General features: G+C 34.7%; 1 non-coding gene across 1 annotated transcript; it reads left to right on the forward strand.

The window, feature by feature from the left end:
* The first annotated feature begins 10,585 nt into the window (after positions 1 to 10,585).
* On the forward strand, positions 10,586 to 10,692 carry LOC128040682 (small nucleolar RNA R71). Its single transcript, XR_008195488.1, has one exon. It is a non-coding gene; the product is annotated as a small nucleolar RNA R71 (small nucleolar RNA).
* The last annotated feature ends 1,033 nt before the right edge of the window (positions 10,693 to 11,725 follow it).

An 11,725-nucleotide genomic window follows, 5' to 3' on the forward strand; every position in this document is an offset into this window, starting at 1 on the left:
TTTGTTTTCACCCCAAAAAGAAAACTTTTTCTAGTTCTATGTTTTAATTAAATTGGTTCGAGCCCACACTCGAAACAGTTCATGGTACAAGAAGAGAGGAGAAGATCGTTTTGTTGAAAGCTCGAAAACATCAAGAATCCACTTACCCAAAAACACAGGTTCAAATTTGGTTAACTTTTATTTCTAGAAATATCACAAACCGAGTCGGTTTTCAAAATTTTAATTTTTTGTTGTGCAAGAAAACTATTTTCAAACCGAATTTTTTTTCAACACATACCTCGTACCCGCGTACTTTTTTTGGAAGACCTCCTGGAAGTACTCCCAACTTAACCGTTCAACCTATGTACCTTTCACAATAGACTGCCACAATCGGTAAGCTTCATCTCTCAACAATGAAACAGTACATTTCAATTTATATTTTCGAGTATAGTCCATATAAACCAAAATCCTCTCAGTAGCCTCCATCCAGTATTCGGCTACCATTAGGGTCATACCAGCTCCACCCCTGAATAACTCAATTACGTTAGACCGAAGCCTCTAATTCATAGACCCTCAGTTTTCAGATCCAATTTGTGCTCCAGCCACCCTCTAAAGAACCCTTGGCATCACTTGGGATACTTGTAACGCTTAGGTTAGTGCAAGTGTACACAGTCGTTATCAAGTAATAAGTAAGTATCGAGTTATCGTCTCTACAGGGATTGTATTTGTGCTAAGTCACTTAATTTGTAAAATTATATTAACAATTTGGTAAATAAAACAAATATAGTTTAGAAGTGGTGATTAAAATATATTAAACTAAATGCAATGATCCCTAATGCAAATTATCCTAAGTATGCAAACTATATGAATGAAATAGATTTTAGTAAAATTAAACTCAATTTGCAATAATTATAATATCAATAAACTAGGACAATTACTTTAATTAAACTCAATTTATTATCAACATGCTTAATAACATTCGGTAAAACATTTCATGGCAACTCGATCTTTCATGAGTTTGGAAACCACATTAGGTCCTTTCGGAATCCTTTACTTAGTAAATACGCATTTTACTGATCCTTATTTACTAAGGGTTTCTTAGCATTCGTGTGAGGTAATAGGGACGTGTTTGGTTTGAAACAATTTAATCACACAAATCTAAAAACTATGTAAATAACAGAGCTTGGTAATAGTTGTTATACAACCTACAATTCAATCGTGTTAGGATCTAAATTGAGCATGCACATTTCAATTATGCGTCCATTAGCCGTTGTCTGGTTAGGATCACTCAGCTAATTCAGGTGCATTTCAATCACGTATGAACGAAATACAGACTTGATTTTAATTAAAAACATGATCGATTGAGGCACAAACATTATAAGCATGAATCAAATAAATATTATTTAATCAAAGTAATCATCCTAGCTTAAATAAAATTAAGCTAACATTGTTGTAAACAAGAAGAAACAACACATAGCAAACATCTTTATATTAAGTTAAAGAAAAGAAAGATTAAACCCAATTCAGAGTGGCTATCACCCAAGACTCTGACTGACGAGACTCTTTCGTTCCTTTGCTTTGCTCCTTTGCTGATGGTTCTCTAAGGTGGCTGACCAAGGGTTTTTTAAGAGGCTTAATTGCTAAAATCTCTATGAAGAGATGATGCTAGGCGTGGGAATGGAAAAGGCTAAGAGAAAAAGAGAGAATGATGCTTGATGGATGCTTGAGGGATGATTGAGGGATGAGAGGGTCTTATTTATAGGTGAGGAGAGAGAGATGGTTTGCTAAAAATAGGAGTTTCCATCTTTTGAAGCATCCTCCATGGGTGGCCGGCCATAATTTTAGCAAGTTGAGCTGATTTTTCCTTGATTTTTGGTCAATTTGAGTGCCACAACAACTCAGGACTAAGACTCGGTCAAGTACAAATCTTCAGGTAAATCTCTAATTTCTTCAACTCTTCAAGGACCTTGTGCAATTAAACCAAAAAAAGGTTTATGGACAGCCATGTGCAGCCAAATTTTTGGTTGACTTGGTCTCCAATTTGGACGGTTTTGTAATCCAGCAAAGCTATCAGACTTGTTCAAAATAAATCAACAAGTTAGAGGACCAAAGAATTAAATTTATCTAATTTAATTAATTAATTAAAACCCAAATTATTAATGAAATATTTTAAAATTAATAGTTAAATATAATTTTATATTTTATTATTTAATTTAATCATGCATGGCCCCCTTTATGTCTTAAAAAATATAATATATTCAACTTAATATAAAATAATCCATTTATTGCATGAAAACTATATAATAAAGCATAAAATCACATTTTAATAATTTCTATGTCCTAATTTCATATTTTCACATATTTCATTAATTTATTAAACAATTACTTAGTTTTAACAACAGATTTAAGTAAAAAGGTGATAAATTACATAGGAAAAAGCCTATATATTTTTCCATTTACACACCCCCAAACTTAAATCATTTCTCATCCCGAGTAATGTTTATGCATAGCAAAAGGTTTTACTAAGGCAAAATTGCTAATTGTGTAAGCAACATCGATCATTGTCCCATAATCATGCATTAATAACTTCATGTTTATCGATCTTCTTTATTAACAAGTAATTCATATGCAAACATTCCTTAAGATTATACTAAGCTTCAAAATATGCCGACACGAATCATAGTTTGCATGTATGTCACAGCCATAGATAACATTCTTCATTCAACATAATTTCTTATCAATCAAGCAAACAATCATAAGGTTTATTTATGATCTTCATATGTTGAACTTAGGACTTCCTCTCCACTAATGTAGGTGAAATAATCATCAAATCAATAGGTCTTTTATAAGGTTGTAATCGGGCTCGGTTAAAGGTAGGGATTTTAAGAGATGGGAAATTTCGGTTTAAAAATCTTAACCTTTAACTTTGTCTTAGTTTTCTTGTAATACAGCCTTTTTCTTTGAGTGAACCTTTGGAGCACCCCCCAAACTTATTTTGAACTCGAACTCATACTTTTTTCCTTTTTTTCGGAGACTAAGCGAACTTTTCTTCACCTTTTTTAAGCATGAGCACATACATCTTTATGAAAATTTCATCAAATGTTGATTCCCAAGACAAATTTAGTTAAAATAGGTACACAAATTTAGGATAGCTTTAAAAAGATGATAATTGGCTTATAATGTGGGCTCATTGCAAAAAAAAGGGCCTTTAAGCTCAAAATTACAGTTTCAAGGGTCTAATATCATAGGGTTGGCTTGAAAAGGCTGAAACGATCCAAAGAAATAGTGCCTATATCATTTAAGATTTTTATGTCCCCTAAGATTTTGCCTTAAGAAAGTTACTAAGTCAATTCTAAAGATATATACTTTTATGCAAGTTTAATCTCAAAAGAACTAAGTTTTCATGGCAAACATTACTAAGGTTAAGATCATACAAGCATTCCATTCTTCATGATAACATACTTTCACTTAGATAAAATCATCATTCATACTTGCATACAAACTATCTCAGTAACAAGAATATCTTTAAGCATTCATTTATTAAAACTTACTTATGAAAGATATGATTAAAACATACTTGAAAAATTTAAAAGTTTGAGCAATTTATTTGCCTTACCCCCTTTAAAAAGAAGCAATGTCCTCATTGCAAGAACAAAGTAATGAATGAAAACTGAACACCAAGTAGGGTTGTAAAGAAAGAGAGGTGAGTCATTAAGACTACTTAAGTACCAAGTCTTCCCTAATAACTCAATCCTAGACATGTTCATTCCCATTACCACATCACTTAGTCTTATTCTTTCAAAAGAAGTGCTAAGTTTGTTCACACTTGCTATTTTTTATTCTGTAGAAATTAAATTCTAATTACGAAAGAAATAAATTCCTAAAGACCTAAAAATAATTAAATAAATAACTGGATAAGAATCCCCCCTTTTATTTTTCTAACTTATTCCCCTTGTCTTCTTTAACTGAATCTCCGCTTGCATTGTTAGTATCTTCCGTCCATGTCTCAAAGATAGCATCTGGGAACTCAGGAACAAAAGTATTAGAGATATTCTTAAAAGTATTTCGAATTGAGTCATCTCTAATTTTTGCATATTTCCAGTAAGTTTGTTATTGATTGTGCATGAACTTGCACATATCCATCAAAATTGACAACTCTGATTTCCTTAAAGTACTTGCAGAAGTCGGCATGGGAGTTGTATATTCAGGTTCAACACTTAGCTTGACTGGTTCTTCTTCTAGCTCAACCTTTGGTTTAGGAATGTTCGATTCCTTATCAGATTCTTCCTCTTCAGTGTCTGTGATTGAATTAGCTTCAGTTTCAGTTCTATCTGTTGGCTCCTCTGTATCCGGCTCAGTTGGCTCTTCTTGCTCACCTTGATTCAGTTCATGCACCCTCTCTACTAATCTTTCAAGATCATAATTTGTAATGCATCATTGAACATATCGCCCCTTCAAATTTGCTTCTGTTTTAACACGGGCCTTTAAGCAAAGTGAAGTGATTAATGATGGGAAATAAGCATTTCCTGCCTTCTTTTTAGCACAATCGTAAATCTCCTTGAGGATAATTTTCCCAACATTACTGGACTTTTCTGTCAAAAATTGCATATAACAAAAGCATTCGTTCCATCGAGATGGTGGAACTATGTGAGATAGGCATAAAACTGTAGCAAACGAAATAAAACCATACATTTTCTCCTGGTTTTAAGTATTCTCTTCGATAAGAATGCCTCTCATACTTTCTTATAATCCATTGGGATCCCGAATTTGTCACAACATTAAGCAATTGTTGAAGAAAATCCCAAGTGATATTGTTCATCATAGGGTAGTACTCATCTTTTTCAACATCAGGTAAATTAAACAAATCATTGATGGACTTAGAAGTAAGAGGTACATTTTTCTTTCGAACGATGACTTCAGTAGCATCTTGCGTAGTCAAATTAGCATAGAATTCTCGAACTAGTTCATCATCGGGAAGTGAACGAGCATCACAAAATCGTTCCCACTTGAGAGCATTGATTTTTTTTCTAATCGGTATAGGAACAACCATCAAATCATTACTCTTCAAGTCAAAACCTTTTTTCTAGCATCATAGGTTGATGCTTGAAGATTGAATCAAATCTCTCTTTCACTTCTTCATCGATCAAAATCGGGTTTTCAAGACTAGTCTTTGAAGATCTGGTTCTTTTGTGAGACACGGTATCTTTTCCTAAAAATTCGGCAAAGTTTCTGCACAAATGAGAAAAAGAGAAATCGGCAAAATGGGTAGAACTTGCTACGGCAAAAATCTTGCGACAGCAAGTATGGTGTGGCGGTAACGATGATGTGCAACAGTAATGGTGGTGCTTCGAAAATCTCTTTGCGGCAGTAATAGGGAATTTTGGTAAAAAGGGAAGAGAACTAGGGTTTCTTTCGGGATTTGAGGTTGACGATACAAAAGGGAGATTTAGGGATTTTTTTAGGGTGTAAGAAAATTGCTTTGAGGTTATGAAAATTAGTATAATGGAAAGGGGTTTATATAGGGAAAAGTTAGGGCAACATGTAGCAAAAATTTAGCTACATTAGGGTTACTTGGGCGGCAAGCAATAGGTGTGACGGCAAGGCATTGATTTTTTTCCCTTCTTTTTGTTATCTTGGGCCTCAAACTCAAACTGTATCTTACTAAAAAAAATTGATTAGTACTTGGGCAAAATTTGACCCCCTTTATTAACATAAAAATTTAAAATTTAAACAGAACAAATGAAATTTAAAAATTTTAAGTCTTAATTAAAAATTTTCTTCTTAAGAAATTACATTAAATTAATTCCCAAGCAAGGTTGGAGGGGTCACAGTGGTCCCGCCTAAGTTCCAATCTCCTTAGACAGAATTAATTATATGTAAAAAGTTAAGAAAATAAGTTCTAATTATTTATTTATTTACAAAATGAGTTCATGAGAAAATTAAGGGTCTGCTAATTTGAGCGAGATTCAATTCGCTCAATTTCATCATTCCAATAGTGTTTGAGACATTGACCATTAACTTTAAATGTACCTCCGCAATTTTTGTATATTTCAATAGTTTCATAAGGATAAACTCAATAGATGGTATAAGGTCCTTTACATCGAGATTTAAGCTTCCCAGGAAATAACTTCAACCTTGAATTAAACAACAAAACCTTCTGACCTTCTTTAAACTCGCGAGGTTGTATATGACTATCATGCCATCTCTTTGATCTTTCTTTACACATTTTGGCATTCTCATAGGAAAACAACCTCAGTTCTTCCAACTTATCAAGTTGTAACATCCTTCTCTCACCGGCTTGCTTAAGATCAAAGTTCAACTGCTTCAAAGCCCAGTGAGCTTTATTCTCCAATTCTAATGGAAAATGACATGCGTTTCCAAAGACTAACCGATAAGGAGTCATTCCTAACGGAGTCTTAAATGGTGTTTGATAGGCCCATAATGCATTATTGAGCCTTCGAGACCAATCTTTTCTGCTAGGGCGTACTACCTTTTCAAGGATACCTTTGTTTTCGCAATTCACTCTTTCAACTTGCCTATTAGACTGGGGGTGATAGGCACTAGCAATCTTGTGCTTCACATCATATTTATCAAGCAACCACTTAAGCCATTTATTCACAAAGTGAGAACCTTCATCACTAATAATAGCTCTTGGTGTCCCAAATCATGTAAACACATGCTTATGTAGAAATCGCATGACTACCTTAGCATCATTTGTAGGGTATGCTTTAGCTTCAACCCATTTGGATACATAGTCCACAGCAACTAAGATGTATTTGTTCCCATACGAAGAAAGAAACGGGCCTAAGAAGTTAACGCCCAATACGTTGAACAATTCAATCTCAAAAATGTTTGTCAAGGGCATCTCATTCCTCCTTGATATATTTCCAGTCCTTTGGCATTTATCACATTTCTTCACATAAGAATAAGTATCTTTAAATAGTGTAGGCCAAAAAAAATATGTTTGCAAAATATTTGCTGCAATATGTGAACCACCAAAGTGTCCCCTACTTGGAGATGAATGGCAATGATACAAGATCTCAGCAATCTCGCTTTCAGCTACACACTTTCAGATTATATTATCTGTACATTGTTTAAACAAAAACGGATCCTCCCAAAGATAATACCGACTATCTTGAAGGAATTTTTTCCTTTGTTGGTATGTCATTTCTCGAGGAATTATTCCACATGCAAGATAATTGACAAAATCAGCAAACCAGGGTATTTCATGAATTCAATTTACCACAAATAAGTGTTCATCTGGGAAATTCTCGTTGATAGGCACACATGATTGAGTTACCTCATTTTGCTCCAACCTGGACAGATGATCAGCTAGTTGATTTTCGACACCTTTTCTGTCTTGGATCTCAAGGTCAAATTCTTAGAGTAAAAGTATCCAACGAAATAGCCTTAGTTTTGCATCTTTCTTCGTGAGCAAGTATTTAATGGTCGCATGGTCAATAAATATTGTAACTTTGGTACCTATAAGGTATAAGTGGAATTTGTCAAAAGCAAAAACTATAGCGAAGAGTTCTTTTTCAGTTACCGCATAATTGCATTAGGCTCCCATCAAAGTTCTACTTGCATAGTAAATAGGGTGAAACACTTTATTTCTTCTTTGACCCATCACAGCTCCAACGGCATAGTCACTTGCATCGTACATCAACTCAAAAGGTGAGTTCCAATCAGGTCTAATGATTATTGGGGCCGAAATTAACCGCTTCTTTAGCTATTCAGAAGCTTCCAAACATGCTTTGTTGAAATCAAACATTGTATCTTTCTCTATCAACAAACACAACAGTTTAGAAATTTTCGAGAAATCTTTCAATTACGCCCACCTTTGCTTTATATACTTTAATTCATTTCTTTAAGATCTTATAACCTAAGACAATCCCTTCCTTGACCATAAAATGACATTTTTCCCAATTAAGGACAAGATTTGTCTCTTCGCATCTCTTCAGTACCTTAGCCAAATTACTCAAACAGATATCATAAGTGTTACCAAAAATAAAAAAACCATCCATGAAAAACTCAACAAAATTTTCAACCATATCAGTAATATTGCCATCATGCATCGTTGAAAAGTTGCAGGTGCATTGCATAAACCAAAAGGCATTCGCCTAAAAGAAAACGTACCGTATGGGCAAGTAAAGGTTTTTTTATGTTGGTCCTCCGGGGTTACAACTATTTGGTTATATCCCGAATAGCCATCTAGAAAAACAATAGAATTCATTACCTGCCAGTCGATCTAACATCTGATCCATAAAAGAAAACAGAAAATGATCATTCCGAGTGGCTTTGGTCAACTTCTGTAATCAATACAGATTCTCCAACCGGTAATAGTTCTTATTGGAATTAACTCGTTATGCTCATTTTCAACAATCATGATTCCGCCTTTCTTTGGCATACACTGCACCGGACTTACCCACGAACTATCTGAAATAGGATAGATGATTCCTACATCTAACCATTTGATCACTTCCTTTCTCACAACTTCTTTCATAATAGGATTGAGCCTCCTTTGCCCATTAATTCGAGATTTTTCACCTTCTTCTAAAATGATTTTATGCATGGAAAAAGAAGGGTCCTCGAATATAAGCTATAGTCCAACGAATTGCTTTCTTAAATTTCTTTAGAACATCAATTAGTTGCTCCTCTTGATCTTTCGTCAGTTTCACTGAAATAATCACAGGCAAAATAGAATAATCACCTAAATAAATGTATTTCAAATGAGAAGGAAGTACATTTTTTTCGAGTTTAGGTGGTTCTTCAATTGACAACTTGGGTTACAGAAATTCTCTGACTTCCCACTCAAACGGTTCAAACCATGTGAATTGAATAAAATTTCCCGGATTGGCTTCCATCAAAGCCATGTTTTCTTCACCTTCTTCATCCTCTAAAGGGTCAAAATCTAAGGCTTTCTCCAATGGATCTTCTTCAAAATTTCTTTCCACAGAAACCAAGGTTTCTATCTCTTCGATAACTGAACACTCCTCTTCCGGATCGGGAAATTTCATCGCTTTAAGAATGTTAAAGGTTACCTGATCGTTTTGAACTCGCATGGTGAGTTCACCTTTCTGCACATCAATTAACGTTCTCCTCGTGGCTAAGAAAGGTCTCCCAAGGATGATCGGCACTTCCTTGTCTGCTTCAAAATCTAAGATAATAAAATTAATAAGAAAAATAAATTGATTGACTCTTACCAAAACATCTTCGATTTTTCCTTCGGGATATGCTAAAGATCGATATGCTAGCTGAAGTGCCACAGTTGTAGGTCTTACTTCACCTATTCCTAACATCTTAAAAATAGACTTAGGCATCAAGTTGATGCTCGCTCCTAAGTTACACAAAGCTTTACCACAGTAAGATTCATCAATGTTACAGGGTATAGTAAAGCTTTCTGGGTCTTTCAAATTTAGTGGCAATTTGTTCTGCAGGAACTCACTGCACTCCTTTGTCAAGGTAACAGTCTCATACTCACTCAGTCGTTTCTTCTTGGACAGTATATCCTTCATAAACTTCACATAATTCAGCATTTGTTCTAAAGCCTCCACCAACAGAATATTGATGTGTAACTGCTTCAAAACATCCAAAAACTTCTTGAATTGCACCTCCTGTTTTTGCTTGTTTTGCTGTAATCTTTACGGATATGGAGGTGATGGAACTTTCGGTTGAACCGTACAACTTTTTTAAGTAGGTGAATCTGCATCCAAAGAAGATGTTAAAATATCTTAATTCACTAAGTCAGGGTTTACCTTGTCAGACTTTGCAATTTCTAATTCCTTTGATGTAGGAACTTCAACAGCTGGTTGATTCTTCTTAACGGACTTATCTTTGACATCAATCAATCAGGGTTCTAGAATTTCACCACTTCGCAATGCCATTACCTTGATATGTTCTTCACCCAAATTTCTTAGATTCTCAATATCTTTTGGCAGGGTTCCTTGCGGTCTATTACGTAGCTCCGTAGCTAACTGACCCATTTGGTTTTCTAAATTTTTTAGTGTTGCTGCTTGGCTTTGGATCAAAGCGTCATTCTTTGCCATGTACGCTTTCAACAAGTTCTCTAAACTATTTGATGCCTCAGTTTGAGGTGATTTTGGAGATTACTGATTATACCCTTGAGATTGGTTGGGTCTTTACTGTAATAAGTTGTTGTTCAGACCATTTCATTGGTTACTCCAAGAAAAGTTAGGATGATTACACCATGAAGGATTGTAGAAGTTGGACTGGGGTCCTTGTCCACTCCTATTTTGATATTGGTTCCCCACAGTACACACAGAAAACTGTTTCAAATGGACTTGGTGGCTGAGCTACAAAATTATTAGTACAATTAGCAGTTAACTGTTTTAACATAGAAGAAATAGACGATACCTGAGCTGATAACGAAGTGAGGGAGTCAACTTCATGAACTCCGGCTACGCGTCTTCTTGAAGCTATTTGATTTGTTGGCCATTGATAGTTATTACTCGCTATCCTCTCGATGATCTCATAAGCCTCATTATAAGACTTAGACAAAATTGCACCATTTGTGGAAGCACCTACCATCAATCTTGTATGTGCATTGAGACCATTATAGAATGTCTCCAACTGGATACAATGAGGAATCCCATGATGAGGACACTTACGAAGTAACTCCTTGAATTGCTCCCAAGCCTCATACAAAGACTCGTCATCCAATTGTTGGAAAGTTGTGATCTTGTTCCTTAACTTAGCATTTTTGCTAGGTGGGAAATACTTGCCCAAAAATCTATCTGTTAATTCTTGCCATGTGGATATGGAACTTGGTGGCAATGAATTGATTCATGCTCGTGCTCGATCACACAACGAGTACGAAAAAAACTTCAACCTCGATACGTCTTCAGTCACACCGGCTATCTTGAATGAATCACTCACCTCCATAAACAATCGAAGGTGGAGATGTGGATCTTCCGTGGGCATACCACTAAATTGGCCCACCGTTTGTAGCATTTGAAACATCACTGGTTTCAATTCAAACTGGGTCGCCTCAATATTTGGCCTTCTAATTCTTAGGTTTAACTCATTGAAAAGTGGCTCAGCATATTGTCTGATGCATTAATCCCTATCATCGGCAACGAGGATAAGATTTTGTACATAATCAGCTTCATTACCTTGGTCTTGATTCTGGTTTCCAAGGTCTATCTTGACTTGTCTATGAGTTGTTCGTTCACGTCTTCTTTGTCTGAAAGTTCGCTCAATTTCAGGGTCTATATGGAGTAAATCGATAATTCGATTAATGCTCATAAACACCTGAAAAGAAAATCACAAGAATTAAAAAGAATAAGTTATTAATTTTAAAAATAAATCAAATTAAAAATAAATAATTTCACGAAAAAAAATTACTATGGCAACAGTTGAAAATCCTCGGCAATGGCGCCAAAAACTTGTAACGCTTAGGTTTGTGCAAGTGTACATAGTCGCTATAAAGTAATAAGTAAGTATCGAGTTATCGTCTCCACAGGGATTGTATTTGTGCTAAGTCACTTAATTTGTAAAATTATATTAACAATTTGGTAAATAAAAATACAATATAGTTGAGAAGTGGTGATTAAAATATATTAAACTAAATACAATGATCCCTAATGCAAATTATCCTAAGTATGCAAACTATATGAATGGAATAGATTTTAGTAAAATTAAAAAGAATTTGCAAAAATTGTAACATAAATAAGCTAGGACAATTACTTTAATTAAACTCAATTTATTATCAACATGCTTAATAACA

Source organism: Gossypium raimondii, chromosome 4 (assembly GCF_025698545.1).
Source record: "Gossypium raimondii isolate GPD5lz chromosome 4, ASM2569854v1, whole genome shotgun sequence".
Taxonomy (NCBI): domain Eukaryota; kingdom Viridiplantae; phylum Streptophyta; class Magnoliopsida; order Malvales; family Malvaceae; genus Gossypium; species Gossypium raimondii.